Source organism: Sus scrofa, chromosome 17 (assembly GCF_054392235.1).
Source record: "Sus scrofa isolate SSC_HxYL_T2T_F1_AM1 chromosome 17, Sscrofa_HxYL_maternal_Yorkshire_Landrace_v2.0, whole genome shotgun sequence".
NCBI lineage: Eukaryota > Metazoa > Chordata > Mammalia > Artiodactyla > Suidae > Sus > Sus scrofa.
Window position 1 is genome coordinate 20,972,299 of NC_139399.1, and position 20,511 is coordinate 20,992,809.

At 47.8% G+C, this 20,511-nt stretch overlaps 1 protein-coding gene across 10 annotated transcripts in view; it reads right to left on the minus strand.

Annotated features, from left to right (window-relative positions):
• RASSF2 (Ras association domain family member 2) overlaps positions 1-20,511 on the minus strand; it is a 49,228-nt gene that overhangs the window by 25,036 nt on the left and 3,681 nt on the right. For 2 of the 10 annotated variants that reach the window (XR_014832778.1, XM_003359881.5), the window contains exon 1: positions 12,915-13,049. The exons of the other annotated variants lie outside the window; for them this stretch is intronic. The gene's annotated coding sequence lies outside the window, so the exon portion shown is untranslated. Of the gene's footprint in view, positions 1-12,914; positions 13,050-20,511 lie in introns of those variants that run through there. 10 annotated transcript variants of the gene reach the window in all.

A 20,511-nucleotide genomic window follows, 5' to 3' on the forward strand; every position in this document is an offset into this window, starting at 1 on the left:
AATTCATCTTATTTTTCATACATTTCAAAGTAAATTACACACAAAACAAGTCTTAGCAATTCGAGAAGTTGAAATCATAGCAAGTATCTTTCCCAACCACAACAGTATGAAATTAGAAATCAATAGCAGGAGAAAAACTGGAAAATTTACAAATACATGGAAATGAAACAACACACTCCTGAACAACAAATACGTCAAAGAAGACACAGAAAGGGAAATTAAGAAATCTTGAAACAATGGAGTTCCTGTCATGGCTCAGCAGTAATGAACCCGATTAGTATTCATGAGGACACAGATTCGATCCCTGGCCTTGATCAGTGGATTAAGGATCCGGTGTTGCCATCAGCTGTGGTGTAGGCCAGCAGCTGCTGTTCTGATTCAACCCCTAGCCTGGGAACTTCCATGTGCTGTGGGTGTGGCTCTAAAAAGACAAAAAAAGGAAATATTGAAACAAGAATTCCTTCTTGGTGGAGTGGGTTAAGGATCCAGCGTTGTCTCTGCAGTGACTTGGGTCTGATCCCCAGGCCAGCGCAGTGGGTTAAGGATCCACTGTTGCTGCAGTAGCTGTGGCATAGGTTGGAGCTGTGACTCAGATTTGATCCCTGGCCCAGTAACTTCCATATGCCGTGGGTGTGGCCAAAAAAAAAATCTTAAAAAAAACGAAAATGGAAACATAACATACCCAAAGTTATGAGATAGAGCAAAAGCTTTTCTAAGAGGGAATTTTACAGTAATAAATACCTCTGTTAAGAAAAAAGATCAGAGTTCCCATTACGGCTCAGTGGAAATGAATCTGACTGGCATTCATGAGAACGCAGGTTCTATCCCTGGTCTCGCTTGGTAGGTTAAGGATCTGATGTTGCTGTGAACTGTGGTGTAGGTCGCAGACACAGCTTGGATCTGGCGTTGCTGTAGCGGTGGTGCAGGCCACCAGCTACAGCTCTGATTCGACCCCTAGCTTGGGAACTTCCATATGCCACAGGAGCAGCTCAAAAAAGAAAAAAGGAGATTCCAAATGAATAACCTAATTTTATACCTCAAGGAACCAGAAAAAGAACAAACTAAGCCCAAAATTAGCAAAAGAAAGGAAACAGCAAAGATCAGTGCGAAAAGAAATGGAGAAAAGATCAATAAAACTAAGAAGCTGGGTTTTTTTTCAAAAGATAAATAAGAAAAACATATTAATTGAATCAATAATTACATTTACTGATTTGCATATGTTGAACCAGCCTCTCATCCCAAGGATAAATCCCATTTGATCATGGCGTGTAATCTTTTACTGCACCGGTGAATTCACTTTGCCAGTATTTTGCTAAGAATTTTTACATTTACATTCATCCTGTATATTGGCCTGTAGTTTTCTTTTATTGTTGTGTTCTTATCTGGCTTTGGTATCAGGGAAATGCTGGCCTCGTAAAATGAGTTTGGGAGTATTCCATCCTCTTCACTTTTTTGTAAGAGTTTGAGAAGGATCGTTTTTTTTTTTGGTTTTGGGTTTTTTGGGCGTTGCCCCACAGCACACAAAATTCCCAGGCCGGGGATTAAACTCCAAGCCACAGCAGTGACAATGCCAAGTTCTTAACCACTAGGCTACCAGGGAACTTGGAGAAGGATTGGTATTCATTCTTTAAATGTTTGGTAGAATTAGAAGTTCCTGTTGTGGCTCAGTGGTAACGAATCCAATCAGAAGCCCTGAGGACTTGGGCTGGATCCCTAGCCCCGCTCAGCAGGTTAAGTATCTGGCATTGCCGTGAGCTGTGATGTAGGTCGCAGCTACAGATCTGCTGTGGCTGTGGCACAGACTGGCAGCTGCAGCTCCGTTTCAATCCCTAGCCTGGGGACTTCCATTTGCTGAGAGTGTGGCCCTAAAAAGGCAAAAAAATGTTTGGTAGAATTCACCAGTGAAACCACCTGGTCTTGGACTTTCCTTTGTTGGGAGGTTTTTGATTGCTGATACTTAATATCACTAACCATCACGGAAATGCAAATCAAAACTACAATATCACCTCACGCTTGTTAAAATGGCCATCATCAAAGAAGACAGGAGACAAGTGTTGGCAAGGATGCAGAGAAATCAAAACCTTTGCGCACTGCCGGTAGGAAGGTAAAATGGTGCAGCTACTGGGGAAGCCAGTATGGCAATTTCTCAAAAAATTAAAAATCTATTTGGGAAAAGAATCTGAAAAAGAATAGATGTGTATGTACATACAACTGAATCACTTTGTTGTACACAGGACATTATCACCAACTTGTTGATCACTACACTTCAATAAAACTTTTAAAAATGAAAAAAAATGAAAACATTAAAGTAGAACTACCATGATCCAGCAATTTCTCTTCTGGGTACATACCCAAAAGAGTTAAAAGTAGGATGCTGAAGAGATAGTCACACACCCATGTGCTTCACAGCATTAATCACAATAGCCCAAAGGTGAAAGCCACTCAAATATCCATCAATGGATGAATGGATTAACAATGTAGAGCACAGAAATACAATGGAATATTATTCCACCTTAAAAAGGAAGGAAATCCTGTCACACATTACAACAGGGAAAGATCATTAAAAGGGAGGATAAAAATCATAAAAATTGGCAAACATATGTACTGCAAAAAAAGGAATAAGGAAAGTCAGACTACTGAGAAAATTTATCTTTTTTTCTTAAGTGACAATTACCCATGACTAGTGAATACCCATTTTTCTAAAGCATCTCTTCTATGCATGTGTAAATTTACTCATTCATTTATCGTGTGCCTAAGGTATAGCAAAGCTTTGCGTTTACAGATAGTAATTCACCAGCAGGTAAACTGGCACAGCCCTGCCTTCAAAGGTACATGGTCTAGGAGGAGGCAGATATGCGGGGAAAGACAATTCTACCAAGGCGGGCAGGTGCCACAGAGACACACAGGAAGGGCTCCTGATCCGGACCTGGGCGGGTCCCAGGGGCTTTCTGGAGGAAGTGAACTCTAAACCCAGAGCTCAGTGATGAGATGGAGCTGGCAGAGGTGATGAGCAGCGTGGTCCGGGCTGAAGGAGCATGCACCCAGGAGTTGAGCAACATTGGGTGGTGCCCATCTGGACCTTGATGTGTGCTTTTGAACTTGGAGGTGCAGTGGGGGCTGTGGTAGGCTGAATGACGGCCCCCAAAGATATCCAGGTCCTAATCCCTGGCACCTGTCAATGTTACCTTCTATAGTGACAGGGACTTTGCAAATGTGATTAAGGATCTTGAAATGGGAAGACTAGCCTAGATTCCCTAATGGATCCTAGTGTAATCACAAGTGTCCTTATAAAAGAGGCAGGGAAGCTTCTATTCCTGACAATCTCAGCAGAGAAGATATCTGAAGATGCTACGCTATGGATGAAAGATGGAGAAAGGGACCCTGAGCCAAGGAACACGGGAAAGGCAAGCAGAAGAAATTCTCCCCCGCCACAGCCTCTGGAGGGAGTGCAGCCCTGCTGGCCCTTTGGTTTTTGTCCACTGAGGCCAATGTCAGACTTCTGGCCTCCAGAATGTACGAGGGTAAAGTTGCGTTGTTTTATTTTTATTTTATTTTATGGGCCATACTTGTGGCATATAGAAGTTCCTGGGCTAGGGGTTGAATTGGAGCTGCAGCTGCCAGCCTGCACCACAGACAAAGCAATGCAGGATCCATGTACCTGTGACTTTGCACCTGTGGCAAACCCTCTGAGCAAGATAAGGAATCGAACCTGCATCTTCATGGATACTAGTTGGATTCTTAACCCACTGAGCCACAACAGAAAATCCTAAATTTGTTTCTTTGTTTGTTTGTTTTTAGGTCTGCACCTGTGGCACATGGAAGTTCCCAGGCTAGGGACTGAATCGGAGCTGTAGCTGCCAGTCTGTGCCACAGCCACAGCAATGCCAGATCCAAGCCACTTCTGTGACCTATACCACAGCTCATGGCAACGCCAGCTCCTTTAACTCACTGAGTGAGGCCAGGGATCAAACCTGTGTCCTCACAGATACTAGTCAGGTTTGTTTCCCCTGAGCCAGGACAGGAACTCCCCACATTTGTGTTTCTTTAAACCACCAAGCCTATGATCATTTTTTACAGTGGCAAAAGGAAAATAAAGGGAGTTGTGAAGGAAGGCTGTGATCTGACTTAAATTTTGGATTACCCCACTTTACTCTCTACTTTGAGAAAGGATTGGAGAAGAAAACCGAGGCAGGGGACCAACTGAGGCCAACCCAGGGAAGCAGGCAATGGAGATGGAGTGAAGGCATGATCCATCAATAAAAAGATCTGGACGGGGCCAGATTTGACATGAAGTTAAAGGCAGTGTCCAGCAGGATGCTGGGCTGCCAGTGAGGACAGCAACATAGGTGGCAGAGCCACATTCACAAGCATTGATGTGAGGAACACAGGCTGAGTTTGAGGTGGCCCATGGAACCCTGCGATGCAGATGGCAAGAAGCACAGCCAGGTCTACAGCCCAGGAGAGTGACAGCGTGGAGTTCCTGGGGTTGTGGGGGGAGGGGTCCTGGCTCGATGGAGGGAGAGGAAGTCAGGAAAGTGTTGAGGTCACCAGGGAGAAAACAGGGAGGTTTGAGGGGCAGGGCCAAGGGCAGAAATCCTTAGGGATGGAAAGGGGAAAAAAAAGTCCCTAGAAGCAAAGGGGAAACAGGAAACCCAGCATCCTGGAAGCCAAGAGAACTTGGCCTTGAGCAGCAGGTCATGGTCAGCAGAGCCAGGAGCTGGTGGTAGGAGCCCAAGGAAGGGAAACCCAAAGCAGCCTTTGATTTACTACACAAGTCATAGGGGACCCCAGCCAGTGCCAACTCCAAAGCTTGGATGGAGTATAAATCAGACAAGTGATGCCAGGCCAACAACAGACCTGATCCGAAACACTGGAGTCTTTCTCCAGTCACCAAAAAGCTCTAGTCTCACTCTGATTACTGCTTCTCTTCCTTCCTTTCTCAGCTTTTCTTCCGCAATGTCTCTAGCGCTTCTCTCTAGAGCTCTATGTACATACGTATGATATGCTTGCAGTTTTCTTCCAAGTCTCATATAATTTTTACTCACAAGCTCCACCTCCTTACTGTCCTCAGAATTCTCCTGTTAATCTTCTAACCCACTGTTTGGATTTTCTGTAGGACTCTCTTTCCTTCATTACCTCCATCATAACCTACATTTGGTAATTTTGTTTTGGATCTGAAAGCAATTCCCTTTTGATAGCACATCCTCTTAATTAAATTTACTGAAAATACCAATTAGAGAAGTTAAGTCTTCTTTACAATTTCTAAAATAATACAATACTTGAGGAAAACAGGCAGACCAATGAAACTATCCCGTACAGAAACGGACCCAAATATATTTGGGAACTGAGAATGGGGACTGCCTTTCTAAACAGCAGGGAAACAAGAATAGAACAAAATGTTGCTGAATTGAATGGCCTTTGGAAAGGGGGAGATGGGGAAGCTAAATCCCTACCTTACTTCTTCCACCAAATGAATTTTTAATTAAATATTAAGAAAATAAAATGCTGGATTGGCAACAAGATTCTGCTGTATAGTTCAAGGAACTTTATCTAATCACTTGTGATGGAACATGATGGAGGATAATGTGAAAAAAAGAATGTATATATATATATATTTGTGTGTGTGTGTGTATATATCTATCTATATATCTATATATCTATCTATATCTATCTATATCTATCTATCTATATATATATCTATATCTATCTATCTATATATATCTACTGTATACTTTGTTATACAGCAGAAATTGACAGACCCAGAAATTGACAGACCATCATAAATCAACTCTAATTTTAAAAAAGAAAATAAAATGCTAGAAGGAAATGTAAGATATATATACATTAGACCCAAAATCCAAACAGTATGATAAAAAATTGGATACCAGGAGTTCCCGTCGTGGCGCAGTGGTTAACGAATCTGACTAGGAACCATGAGGTTGAGGGTTCGGTCCCTGCCCTTGCTTAGTGGGTTAACGATCCGGTGTTGCCGTGAGCTGTGGTGTAGGTCGCAGACGTGGCTCGGATCCTGCGTTGCTGTGGCTCTGGCGTAGGCCAGTGGCTACAGCTCTGATTCGACCCCTAGCCTGGGAACCTCCATATGCCACGGGAGCGGCCCAAAGAAATAGCAAAAAGACATAAATAAATAAATAAATAAATAAAATTAAAAAAAAAATTGGATACCAATCTGCAAAATTTTTAAGCTTCTGTTTAGAAAAAAAATTTACCCTAAGTTGAAAGGCAATTGACAAATTAGGGGGATTTACAATACATATGATGAAAGCATAATGTCCTTAATATGCAAAAGTCTTTAATAATTCAGTAAGAAAAAGACTACACTCAATAGAAAATGGTGCAGAGCATATGAACAAATAGTTTATAGAAAAATAAATACAAAGAGTCGATAAAACTATGAAAACATTTTCAACCTCCCTCATCACTATTTTTAATTACCATATTGATAAAAATCAGCAGGTAGTCTGATGGCCCAAATATGAGAATTTCTCTAGAGCTTGGTCACTCTCTACCTATTGGGTGATTTCACCAAGACCATGGCTATAAATCAGACCTAAAGGCTCGTGCGACCCAATCTGTCTCCAGCTTGACGTCTCCCCCCTTTTTTCCTTACTTTTACATTCCTTGGGTTAGGAATGTTAGGAAAATATATAGCCTATCACATTGTTGACCTGAAATTACAGATAATCGATTCTAGGACCCAACTCCTCCTTTGCCTATCTCAGGAACAAATCTGCTCTGGTCTTCGTAAACTCTCCAACCATCACCACAAATCACCGGCTGCCTCCAGCCAGCTGGAGAGAGGAAAAAAAAAAAAAGCCAGCTAAATTTACATACATGTTAAGGTAAACACAGTGCAGAGAAAACAAAAGGCCGGAAACTTAGAGTTCGGTCTAATATTCCTTAAACAGAGTATTGTTCCTCACCCGAGGAAGGGTAAGAGGAAGACGGCGGATGGGGCTGGAATGTGGATTCAATTGGACACTTCCGCCAAGGGCGCCTGCCAATATCTACAGTCTTGAAGTGAGGGATTGGCTCAGCCAGCCGTTGCCGTTCTCTGGTCTGCTCTGTTACTACAATAATTTATGAAGCCCTCCTGGACTCCAACCTGCCTTGTAAAGATCCTTTCCAAGCATCGCATCCACACTGCTTTGACAGAACTGATCTCCGCTGCCTCTTAGAGGAGGAGAAAGCAGGATGCGGAAGAGGGCGGGGCTTCCCGCACGTGCCAGCCTCCAGGGCACGGGACCGAAACAGCTCATCGCTTCCCACCCGGGAAAAAGGAGGTGAGGGGAAGAACGGGGCAGGAATGAAAGGGCAGATTTGACACAAATAATTTTTTTTTTTTGGTCTTTTTGCCATTTCTCGGGCCACTCCCGCGGCATATGGAGGTTCCCAGGCTATGTGTCTAATCGGAGCTGTAGCCACCAGCCTATGCCAGAGCCACAGCAACGCGGGATCCGAGCCGCGTCCGCGACCCACACACAGCTCACGGCAACGCGGGATCCTTAACCCACTGAGCAAGGGCAGGGACCGAACCTGCAACCTCATGGTTCCTAGTCGGATTCGCTAACCACTGCGCCACCACGGGAACTCCGAGAGAAATAATTTTTGACGTGGAGCAGCTCTTCAGAAATCTACAACGTTTTTAAGTTTACAGAAACCCTCTGTGAACATGGCCACTTTTCTCAGGAATTCTAAATCCATACAACTTCTCTTCAGAAAAACTTGAAAAGATAAAACATATACTGAATGGTAACTAACTACAAAGCATGTCTGCTAAAATGTCTGGAGATGTGAAGACTGTTGGGCTTGCTGGGTGGGGCCCTGAGACTCCCTGGCACCTAGTCATGCTGTCGACCAGCTGAAACCACCAAACTAGTCAGTCCTCTCTTCTTGCACCAACTTCACACCCTGGGAGAATGTTCTGGGTTCTCCTCAGCTCCATTAAATGCCTGGGTGATGCCATGCAGCTTATCAGTGGAACCCAGCTGCCCCCTATGAAGAGCCCTCCATTACTTCCTGCCTGTTCCCAAGACAACACGAGGCTACAGCCTTCCTTAAGATCCAAGAGAATGTCTTGACAAAGGGAAGGTTCCCAAGCCACCGAAGATGATGACAACCCAGCTGCAAAGAACCTCCTGGGCCTGCTTCCCCTGCTCTGAGTGTGCCCACGCTCCTTCTCAGACCTAAGCAAACTCGCATGTTCCCTAGACCCTGTCCCAAAACTGAGCCCCCTACACCTGTCCCCACTGTCCCTGGGCACAGGCACTCACACCTCAGCCTACCCTTCATCAAAACACTTACCACCACACAGAAACCATCCACTTGGGATTTCTTTCCTCTGATGGGACCCTCGGCTCCCAGGCTGTGCCTCTGTCCTGCCGATATTCCCATTCTTATTATTAATTCTTCAAGGGAGACAGTAGAATCAGCAGTCAGCCCAAGGAAAGCTAACCTGCTGCCTTAGGTCAGGGGAGTCCTGAGGCAGAGGTCAAAACTGGGGATTCTGGAGTTCCCACTGTGGCTCAGCAGTAATGAACCTCACTAGTATCCATAAGGATTTGGGTTTAATCCCTGGCCCCACTCATTGGGTTAAGGATGCAGCGTTTGCAGACATGGCTTGGATCTGGTGCTGTGGCTGTGGTGTAGGCCAGCTATGGTGTAGGTGTAGCTCCGATTCAACCCCTAGCCTGGGAACTTACACAGGCCGCAAAAAACAAAAAAAAATCTTGGAATTCTTGTGTATACGAGTTATTGAGGAAGTGTTTTCAGGGGAAACTTATAAGTAAGGGGAGGAGGAGGGGCTGGAGAAGGAGCTGGGGAGTGACACGGGTTCAGCTGGAGCCCAGCCCCAGCCTGCTCCCACGGGAGCTTGAGGGTGTGAATAACTCCACTGGATTGTCCCACCCTGAGAAGAGCAAGCCAGACCTCTGCACCCTGGGCTAGGCAGCCATTGGCTGAGAGCCACCCTGGGAGAGGGGGTGAGTGCCCGGGCATTTCTCTGCAGGAGCAATTCTCAAGACCAGGGAGCAGGAGTTCCCGTGTGGCTCAGCAGTAACAAACCCGACTAGGATCCATGAGGAGGTGGGTTTGATCCCTGGCCCCGCTCAGTGGGTTAAGGATTTGGTGTTGCCTTGAGCTGTGATGCAGGTCCAGACGAAGCTTGGATCCCGTATTGCTGTGGCTCTGGTGTAGGTTGGCAGCTGCAGCTCCAATTCAACCCCTAGCCTGGGAACTTCCATATGTTGCACCCGTGGCCCAACAACAACAACAACAACAACAAAAAACACAAAACAAAACAGGGAGCAGCTAAGTGGGGACCTGAGACTCCTTGGCACCTAGTCATGCTGTAGACCAGCTAAGACCTGTCAGCAGTCCACACCCATAACATGCAACAGAGAAAGGGGATCTGGGTGGGTGACAGCATTGTCCATTACACCTGGCCCACATTAGGGCCTGAAGCAGCTCCTGGCTCTTCCCTCCTCTCAAGCTGGAGGGAACAGCTGCCCACGCAGGATGGCCAGGCGAGGTGCATCGCTGAGCTGCAGGAGTGGGGACAGGCCTGCCCGAGCTCCAGACCAGTCAAAACCCTGCAGCTGCTACACAAAGGATCCTTTCCTCTTCCTTTTCACAGACTCCCCATTCACAGGTGTTTCCAGCCTCCCCAAGAATAAATAAGGGGGGGCCTTGAATGAACCAGCCCTGCTTCCTGTGAGGGCAAACATTAAATCCTAAGGAAGCTTGAAGTGGAAAGGCAACCAAAGCTCTCTTCAAGGAGAGCAGAATCTCCTCTGTTGTTCTGAGCTCTTGGGCCCTCCAAACTCCTGTGCCCTCACTCCCTTACTGTCAAGGAACCCGGAAAACACATGGCAATTATGCATCTGGTCTCGAAACAGCCCTACAAGCCGGCCAAGTCCTACACAGTTTCTGTTCCAGCCTGGAGACTAAGGGTCTCTCATCTTACTGATCAACTGGAAAGTCCCCAGCAGGCAAATACAGAACAGAAAGGTGGGCAGCCCCTGGCAGGAAAGTCCAGAGTAAGATGAAGAACCTCCCCTGGTGGTTTCTGGGGTTTTGTTTCCTAAGCAGTCTTCCTGATTGCATCACAGGAGCCAGGCCCCCACCCCAGCGCCCTGGGTAGGGTGGGGGTGGGGAACAGTCCCAGTCTCCAAGGAGGGACACCTAGGAGAGGGAGACAGGCTGGGAGGGGGCAGGGTTTACTGCGCAAAGCATTCCAAGGGGTCAACCCCACAGAGCCCACCCTTGACCAGTGAGAGGGTCATGAACTTGACAAGGTCTCAGCTGAAACCAAGGTGGGAAGGAGGAATCGCTGACCTTGAGATGCATGATGTCTCAGAGGTTCTAATTAATTCTGGGTGCACGCTAGACACTCCTGGAGTGGGGGCGGGGGAGGGGGTTGATTTTAAATTCCTGATTTTGAGGCCGATTTCATCAGACCCTCTGGGAAGAGGTCCAGGAATGTTTAAAGGCTCCCCAGGTCATGCTGATGTACAGCCAGGACTGAGAAACACCATGAAATCTGATGGGGATAGAGGACACCCCCCAGTGTCTTCAATGCAGCCTTTCAACAGGGAAGGAACAGAATTTTCTACAAATAAATCAGTTGAGTCTTTAGCACCCCCCCCATTACTAATATTTCATAGGAAAGAGGGCGACAGGGTAGAGCATTCCAGAGGGTCAGTGTCTGCAGGCAGAACTAATGCGAGGGGTCCACAAACCCAGGGCATCACATCACAGAAGCAGGAAGCTAGCTGTTGGCCCCAGATGCAAAGAAAACACTAGCCAGAGGCTTGCAGCTTCCCCTTTTGGGGCCTCTCCCCGACTCTTCTCTGAACTCTGCCCGGCCCAGCCCTCTGGGGACAATCTGGGGAGCCCCAGGGTTAGAGAAGAAAGTTGTCTGACAGTGCTTCATGCTGCCTCAGTCTCCTGAGGGACCCTGCTGTGTAGCCAATCGGCGACAGAGAAGAGAGTTCTGACCCCCACCCCCTGCACTTCAGCCCCCTGGTACCAGGGCAGGAAGAAGTGTCAGTGGCAAACAGGAAACCCCAGCCCTACTGCGCCATGCAAGGAAGGAGATGAGCTGCAGCCTGGGGCCCTGCCGAGATCTAGAGATTACAGGAGATTCCACCTGAGCCCGACCCGGACGTGGGCAAAACTCTGGCTGCCTGGGAAGGAAACACCATACTTAGCTTTCCATCTGCTTGCTCTCTTCAGTTAAAGGCTCATTTACTAACCAAGCCCCGTGTTCCTCTTCCATCCCCTTCCCCACACTGGGGGGTGGGGGGCAGGGGCAGTCAGCCACCCACAGGGCTCTCCCAGTCACTCTGCTCAGCACCATAGGGAGAGTTAAGGTCAAGCATGCTGGGTTTATGGACTCCACTTCCTCAGCTTTACTGTGACTGTGAATACAAAGCGTTGCCCCCTCCTCACCCCAAAAGGATGTTGGAAATTAAGGAAAAGGGAGGGGCAGGTATTTGGAAAGAGGTTGGCTTGTGCTCTCTGAGCGGGGATGGCACTTGAGGCAGGGAGGAAAGGGCTTACTTAGCTCAAGAGAACCTGTGGGCAACTAGTCCAAGGAGGCCCTGGTCACCTGTTTCCCCCACAAAGAGAGAACAGAACTATCACACTCTTATTATTATGCAAATAAGAAAAAACACATGTGAACCAAAGACAGCTATCAGAAATGTAAGCTTACTCTGGGCTAGCTATTACCTGCTTTGACCCATGGAATCCCCACAACAACCCCATGAAGAAAGAAAACTTAATATCCTCAATTGTAGATGAAGCGACCGAGGCACAGAGAAGTGAAGTAACTACAATGTCCAAAGACACACAGCCAGGAAGAGGCAGAGCTAGAGTTCAAACCCAGGACTGTCTGCTGCAAAGCAGAACCCCCATTTAAGTTCCAGCTTCTCTTGAGATAAAGGTGAAGAAAGACTTTTCAGCTAAAAATCACTGAATGTGGCCACGTTCTAGAGAAGTGTGTATCAGAATCCCCCAGTGGTTCATTAAATACAGATTACTGATCCTCAACGCTCCTGGTTTCAGATTCAGCTCTTCTGGAATGGGGTCTGAGCATGTGCATTCCTAACAGGCTTCCAAGGGCTGCTGGTGCTGCTGACAAGACTCGAGAAGCTTCCTCTTATTGCTTAGAAGAACCCACAGGGAAGGCTTTATTTTCATCATTTTAAAGATGAGAAGGGATTTCCCACTGTGGCTCAGTGGTAATGAACCCAACTAGTATCCATGAGGACACGAGTTCGATCCCCAGTGGGTTAAGGATCTGGCTTTGCTGTGGCTGTGGTGTTTTTAGGCCAGCAGCTGCAGCTCCGATTCGACCCCTAGCCTGGGAATTTCCATATGCCTCAGATGTGACCCTAAAAAGACAAAAAATAAATAACTAAATATATAAGAGGAAACTGAAGGTCCCATAGGTTAGGCGATTTGTCCCAGGTCACGGAGCTGACATGAAACCAGTGCTCCTCCTGTGATGCCCTGGATAAGCGCTGGACACAAGGGGCTCTGAGTAGGTCGTGCCAGTCACAGTGAGCCCTGGGGCCCTAAAGAAGGCAGGTGAGTCAGTGACAGGCCCAGCAGACAAGTTGCAGGAAAAGCAGACCCTGCAGGGGCCATGGGTGGAGATTCCATCCAGGGATCCAGGTACTAGCAATGTCACAGAGCCATGAACCCCCAGACACATCTCACCGTCTAAGGAACAAGCTACCCCTTCCACTCACAGAGCCCCCCCCCGCCCCAGACCGCCTGCCCCTCCTCCTCCTGGAAAAAGTCTGAGGGCCCAACTGACAACAGGTATGAGGCCCCTGCTGACAGGCAACCTCACTCCTATCCCAGAAGGCAGCCCCTTCCCGGCCCACCTGTCAGATGAGGGCCTGAGATGTAGCAGGTGGCCAGGCTGGGCTCCCTCCTGCCGGCAGCGTGGTCTGCAAAGCCTCAGCTCCTTCCACTGCCAAATTGTGCTTTGGCCCTTCCTATTCAGGCCTTCTGGAAACAGTCTCAACTCCCCAGTGGGGCTGGGGAAGAGCTGAGGAAATGGGCCTGGGATTCCTGCCAGAAAGGCCTGCCTCCTACTCCCACGCCAGCAGCCAGGTGAGCAACCTGGAGAGTCCCAACAATCACCCAGTGAAACAATCACCTCACAGGCCCAGCTGAGCAACTACTTGTTTATAGGAAGTCCCACCGACATCCACAAGCTTTTGACCTTCTGGATGGATATTTAGAAGGAAATCCAAAAGCTCTTAGCCTCACAGCAGATAAACAGGGATGATGCAATAGGACAAATAAAGGAAGCAAAAACTCCAGAAAGAAAAGTCTGTGTGTGTGTGTGTGTGTGTGTGTGTGTGTGAGAGAGAGAGAGAGAGAAAGAGAGAGAGAATGTATGTAAGTAAATGTATAGGTACAGATGTGGAAGAGAGTGTGTGTATAAATGGTACAACGTGAGTGTGAGGGTGTGTAAGTGTGCATATAAATGTGTGGGTGTGTGAGGGAATGTGTGGGGGAGAGAGGGAGTGTGTGTGCATGTGTGTGTGTGTGTGTGTGTGTGTGTAGCACTTAGACGCCAGCTCATAGCATCCAAAGACCTAGAAAGCTAACCCTCCCATGTCCACAGGCCCCCAGGGAAGGGCTGGTCATTTCTGCCACCCCTAAAGTAGCAGCAGCACCACCTTCAACCAGAGGGGCCCTGCCAAGATGTGCCCCCTCCCAGGATAAAAACTCAACAAAGTGCGACATTTAGTGCGACCCACTTGACACGAGGAAAGCGTGGAAAGTCAGTGCGGGCACATCAGACCAGGGAGACCACTCTGACCTGCATTTCTCACAACCCAGGGCTCTTTTACCTGGTTTTTTTTTTTTTTTTGGTCTTTTTGCTATTTCTCGGGCCGCTTCCGCGGCATATGGAGGTTCCCAGGCTAGGGGTCCAATCGGAGCTGTAGCCACCGGCCTACGCCAGAGCCACAGCAACGTGGGATCCGAGCCGCGTCTGCAGCCTACACCACAGCTCAGGGCAACGCCGGATCATTAACCCACTGAGCAAGGGCAGGGACCGAACCCGCAACCTCATGGTTCCTAGTTGGATTCGTTAACCACTGCGCCACGACGGGAACTCCTCTTTTACCGGTATTTAAAGTCCTCCCTCCAGAAGGGCAAATTCAGCTTTCCTCCAGTGCAATAATTATGATATTTAAGTGGAGCCCCCTCCCACAGGGAGAGACCAAGGTCCTCATCACTCCTCGTGCTCCCAGCCCCCCTGGCCATCAGCTCCAGGGGACTCCTGGCTTGTCCAATGGGGCAGGTGACGAGGCCCGTCCAGTTCCCCATTTCCTCCAGCACAGGTTTCTCTCTGGCCTCGCTTCCTGTTTACTGACGGCTCTTCTGAGCCTCATCTCTGACCTCACATCCCCTTCCTAAGGGAACCCCAACGCTTCTTCCCTTTTTTGGTGCTAGAGGCTGACCCTCGGAGCTTTGAATGCAGAGATCTTGGGGGTTCCCCTCCTCGCTACCCAGCCCAGGCAGCGCAAGAGCCACAAGCGCGGGCCTCCTCCACCCCACGAGGCGGGCCAGCTCCTCCTTGGAAGGGTCCAGCGTGTGCTGGGGAAGCCCCTGCGGGCATCCGACAGCCGCCCTGCTTTAACCTTGTTAACGCCCTGCAACATGTGTGGGAAAATTCAGCCTCACACAGCAGATCTCAGACCCAGGAGAGCCAGCTCATCCAGGGGTTTCCAGAACATTTCCAGGAGGCTAAGAGGAAGTTTTCCACAAAACCACACTCACAGCCTCTTCTGTCTTGCCCTGCAACCTGCTACTGACCCTAAAGAAGAATCAGCACCATGAAAAACAGAACTCTCAAGATGGCCTTCAAAGGCCATTTCTGTAAAACCTTTTCACTTCCCTCACTGCCTGGGATGAAAAGAACAGCCTTCTACTGAGCAGACAGAAAACAGGCAGGGCCCCGTAAAGACACTCCCAGAGGGCACCGTGGGCCCATCTGTCCCTCCCAGACCTACATTATTTCACCAACTCCCTGGTGGGCCAGGCAGCCGCTTCTGGGAGCTTGCTTAAATGACAAACTTCAAGGATTTCCCACAGAACGAGACATGCCAGATCAAAGCCACCGGGGCCACTCTCATGACCCCTAAATAAAGCCACACAAACTGGTACCCAACTGCTGGGTACCAAAGCTTCCTGACCTCCTCTCAGCTCAGACCAGACTGAAGCACACAAACACACCGCCTCCCTGCCCCACCCCATGGCGCATATCCCCACTGATGCGCTTACTTTCACAAGAGAGCAGTCCTTGTTCTAGATGTCTGTCTAATCCACTATCAGAGCCTACATGGAGCTTTGGGAAGAGGGCCGTAATTATCTGGGGCTACCACCCATCTCCCCAGAGTATTTAGGGTCTGGTGGACTCCGCCAACCAAAGTCCTCCCTGCATGCCAGCCAGGCTGACCCCCGCCTGTCAATAATACCCACGGCTGCCATGGTGGCTGTTTAGCAGGTTGAACTGAGCCACAGGGTCTGGAATATGGAAAGGATGCTCAAAATAGAAAGGTTGAGGCTCTTGTTCTCAATCTTTAAGGAAGAGGGTCTCGACAACCCAACATCCACCTGATTTGGACCTCACATACTGCAGAACAGAAGTCAGGTTTGAGGCACAGTGAACCCCAAGTTCACCCTCTCAAACCCAACCCCAAATACAGAAATTCCTGGATGAGATGATTCGGGGTGGGAGTTCCCATTGTGGGTCAGTGGGTAAAGAACCCAACATAGCATCTGTGAGAATGCAGGTTTGATCCCTGGCCTCGATCAGTGGGTTGAGGATCCAGCACTGGTGCAAGTTGAGGTGTAGGTCCCAGATATGGCTCAGATCCAGTGTTGCTGTGTCTGTGGGGTAAGCTGGCAGCTGCAGCTCCAATTCAATCCCTAGCCTGGGAACTTCCATATGCCGCAGGAGCGGCCTTAAAAATAAAAGATTCAGCCAGGGACCTAAGGCCCAGCTGCCGGCAACCAGCAAGCCCCAGATATGATCAGTTCTGAGGCCCACTGACCATCTACCTTTGTCCTGCCAGGCCGAAATGGAGGTCAGATGCTGACCCCTGCCTCAGGTGATGGCAGAGGACACAGCAAGAATGGCCAGGACCTTGTGGCCCAGCTTGAAATGAAAATACCAGAGACTAAATGCCACAACTCTCTCCCAGGGTTTTCTTGTTCCTTTCGTTTTTCTTATACAAATAAAAGACTTTTTTAATTTAAAAATACAGATAAGCAAAAAGATTGAGATCCACTAAAGGACAATTATTGCACATTTCTATAAGCAACCTAGAATGGGCAAATTCATAAAGGCAATAAGCATAACGGAGGTTACCAGGGGCTGGGGGAGGGGGAAAAAATGAGGAGTTAGTGTTTAATGGGTACAAAGTCTCCTTTTGGGATGATGGAAAAGTTCTAGAAATGAATAGCGGTAATGGTCATACAATACTGTGAATGCACTGAAAGCCACGGCTATGGTTTGAATGTGTGTGTTGTCCCTACATTTATATGCTGAAATCCTATGATGACATTAGGAGGTGAGGCCTTTGGGAGGTGATTAGGTCATGAAGGTGGAGCCATGAACGGGATGAAAGGAGACCCCACAGACCTTCCAAACCCCTTAGGTTATGTAAGGATATAATGAGACGTCTGCAGCCTGGAAGAGGACTGACCATGCTGACACCCTGACATTAGACTTCCAGCCTTCAGAACTGTGAAAAATAAATTTCTGTTGTCTGTAAGTCACTCAGTCTGTTGCATTTGTTATAATATGGCTTAAACAGACTGTGACAGCACTGAATTGTACACTTAAAAATGCTTAAAAGGGGAGTTCCCATTGTGGCTCAGCGGAAACAAACTCGACTAGGAACCATGAAGATGCAGGTTCGATCCCTGGCCTCGCTCAGTGGGTTAAGGATTCAGTGTTGCCATGAGCTGTGGTGTAGGTTGCAGGCTCAGCTTGGATCTAGAGTTGCTGTGTAGGCCAGCAGCTGTAGCTCCAATTCAACCCTTCACCTGGGAACTTCCATATGCTGCAGGTGTGGCCCTAAAAAGGAAAAAAAAGGGGGGGGGTAAAAAAAGAAATTATTTATTGTCCATAATTTACCAGAATAAAAAATTGAAAATACTTAATATGAAAAATTTTAAGATCAAATCTTCTAAAACTTCACCACCCAGAGACAATCGCTATTACTATTTTGCCATACACCCTTCCAGAGGCAAATATAAACGGACGATCTATTTTACAAAAATAGCACATTGTTTGGTGACTTCCTTTTTAGGAATCTATCATTTTCCCATGTTAACAGACACACAATAGCCTACCTTTTTTTGTAGTCACGTGGTATTTTACCATATAGGTAAACCATGACAAACAAGGTCACTACTGCTAGGCATTTAGTTTCCATTTTTGCTCTTGTTATTATTATAAGCAACGCTGCACAGGTCATCCTTCATGCACATATTTTTCTGATTATAGCTTTAGGATATAATATCTTATATTATATCTAATTATATCTTTAGGATAAGGTAGCCTATGGATGAAACTGCTGAGTCAGGAACTCCCTCAGGAGGATGGTTGATGAAGCATTCTGAGTAAAACTCGACCAAGAATGCCGAATTCGGAGTTCCCGTCGTGGCGCAGTGGTTAACGAATCCGACTAGGAACCATGAGGTTGCGGGTTCGGTCCCTGCCCTTGCTCAGTGTGTTAACGATCCGGTGTTGCCGGGAGCTGTGGTGTAGGTTGCAGACGCGGCTCGGATCCTGCGTTGCTGTGCCTCTGGCGTAGGCCGGTGGCTACAGCTCTGATTCAACCCCTAGCCTGGGAACCTCCATATGCCGCGGGAGCGGCCCAAGAAATAGCAACAACAAAAGACAAAAAAAGACAAAAGACAAAAAAAAAAGAATGCCGAATTCTGTCAAACAGAAGTCTCTCTCAGGTGTTCCCGTTGTGGCGCAGGGGAAACAAATCTGACTGGATTCCGTGAGGATGCGGGTTCAATCCCTGGCCCCACTCGGTGGGCTGGGGATCCAGTGTTGCCCTGAGCTGTGCTGTAGGCTGGAAGCAGTAGCTCTGTTTTTGACCCAGAGCCTGGGAACTTCCATATACCGTAGGTACAGCCCTAAGAGGCATAAAAAAAAAAAAAAGAAGAAGAAGAAGAAGACAAACTCTCTTCACATGGACTTTTCTTCGAATCCACTTGGGCATCTATAACACTGCATAGTGGTTCAAGGAAAGTGGGGAGTATCCTTTTCATCGGAAACCAGATCCTCTATCCCACTCTCCAGGCCTCCTCTGGTGACACATCCTGCCTAGGTCACTAAGTGAGCCTGGTACACAACGAAGGCAGAACTTTACTGGGATAATTCTCCTGAAATCCCTTGTGCCAGCAGGAAAGACTATAGCAAAACTCTAGGATGGCCCAGTGCTGGCTGCCACATGGTAGGCAACCTAAGTATAGACACATGAAAGGTTTTCTTTGGTTAAAGGTTTTCTTGGTATGGACAGAATAAGAATGCAGTGAACTCTCCCTAACGAGACCAAGGGCTTGAAGGGACTTATGGAATCACTTAATCCCTGGCCTTGGAGATGGAGAAACCAAGGCCCTCAAAGACCCAGGGCATAAATACATCACTCATCTTTAAATGAACCCCAAAGTGTCTCATACACAGTGATTCAGCCAGCTTAGGGCAGAGCTGAACATACCCCAAATTTTGACACCTGGTACAATCCTTATCCTCCTCATCCTGTGTACAAAATCAGAAATTAAGATCACCCGTCACATCCCAGCTCAGTCATGGTCAGGTGTGTGCCCCCCATGTCTTTCTCTCCTAAGCATTAGACTTCACGTTCCACGCAATACCCACTCCCAGAGCTCATGAGAGCTCTCTGTGCTATTCAATGAGCCTGAATGCTTGCTGTGCACCAGGCCCCTGGGCGCCTGAGCACACACTGCAGCAAAATAGTTATCACTGCCATCACAGAGTTGGGGAAACTGTGACTCAGAGACTTTAAGTGACTTTTTAACCACAGACTAAAGCTCTGGGTTGATTTCCCCCCAGAAGCTGACTGTGAGACAAGAATTCAAGTACAAGGGGAAGGAGAGTGAGAAAGTAAAACAGGGAAGGGAAGGCAGCCAATGAAGGGAAACAGTTACTACTGTGTGCAACTGGGATTTGGCCCTACTAGGCAACTCTGAAAAGACAGCATCAAACATGCCCCAAAGTTATCCCAAAACAGAGGTGAGGGAGCTGCTGTAGTTTTACACTTTCTCCCATCAGTCATTGGTTGAGGTAAAGGGAATATGGGGAGAAGGATGTTGACAGCATCTATTCCATTGCTGAATACCATGAAGCTAGAAAATCTGCATGCCATCCAAACTCCAAATCCAACACTTCATTTAAAAAAAATGCTCTTATAGAAAAGAGCAGTTAATCTAACTAACACTATGGGTAAAGTGCCGTGCTGGTAAAAGCAAACCTATTTGCCAAATCACTTTGGGTTAACCCGTCCAAGGAAATATAAGGTATCTTTTTGCTAACTTTTGTCCATAGAAGGAATAGGAAAAGCCATTCTAAGTCATTGCTGATCCCACCAGAATTAAACAAATGCCCTTCCCTCCCCCCCCCCATTTTTTTATTTTTAGGGCCACACTCTTGGCACATGAAGGTTCCCAGGCCAAGGGTCGAATCTGAGCTGCCACTGTCCTCATACACCACAGCCAAGGCAACGCAGGATCCAAGCCGCGTCTGTGACTACACCACGGCTCACGGCAACACCAGACCCTTAACCTACTGAGACGGGCCAGGGGTGGAACCCACGTCCCCATGGATTCTAGTTGTGTTCATTACCACTGAGCCATGACAGGAACTCCCCTACCCGCTTCTTTGGTGAGAGGCTGCCTTCTCTGGTTCAGTCACAGCTGTCTTGGGCAGGAGGTCCACAGCCTCAAGCTGTCATTGGCAAGCAGCTGCATCGACTTGTGATTACAGGCTCCAAAGTCCATCATCCCAGGTATGATTAAAAATGACACCACCACCCCCCAACGGAGTTCCCGTTGTGGCTCAGTGGTTAAGGAATCTGACTAGGAACGATGAGGTTACGGGTTTGATCCCTGGCCTTGCTCAGTGGGATAAGGATCCCGCGTTGCTGTGGCTCTAGCATAGGCCAGTGGCTACAGCTCCAATTCGACCCCTAGCCTGGGAACAGCCCAAGAAATGGCAAAAAATAAAAATAAAAATAAAAATAAAAATGACCCCCTGGCCACCTAGCCAATCAAGTCTGGAGGATGTTCCTGTTCCTTGTGCCCTGTTTCTCCTCTGCCTCCCAACCTCCGCCTTCCCTACCACATCCCCCGTGGGAACCCTCAAACAGCCAAATAAATGAAACCAGTAATCATGGGCCTGTGGTAGCTTCACCCAGC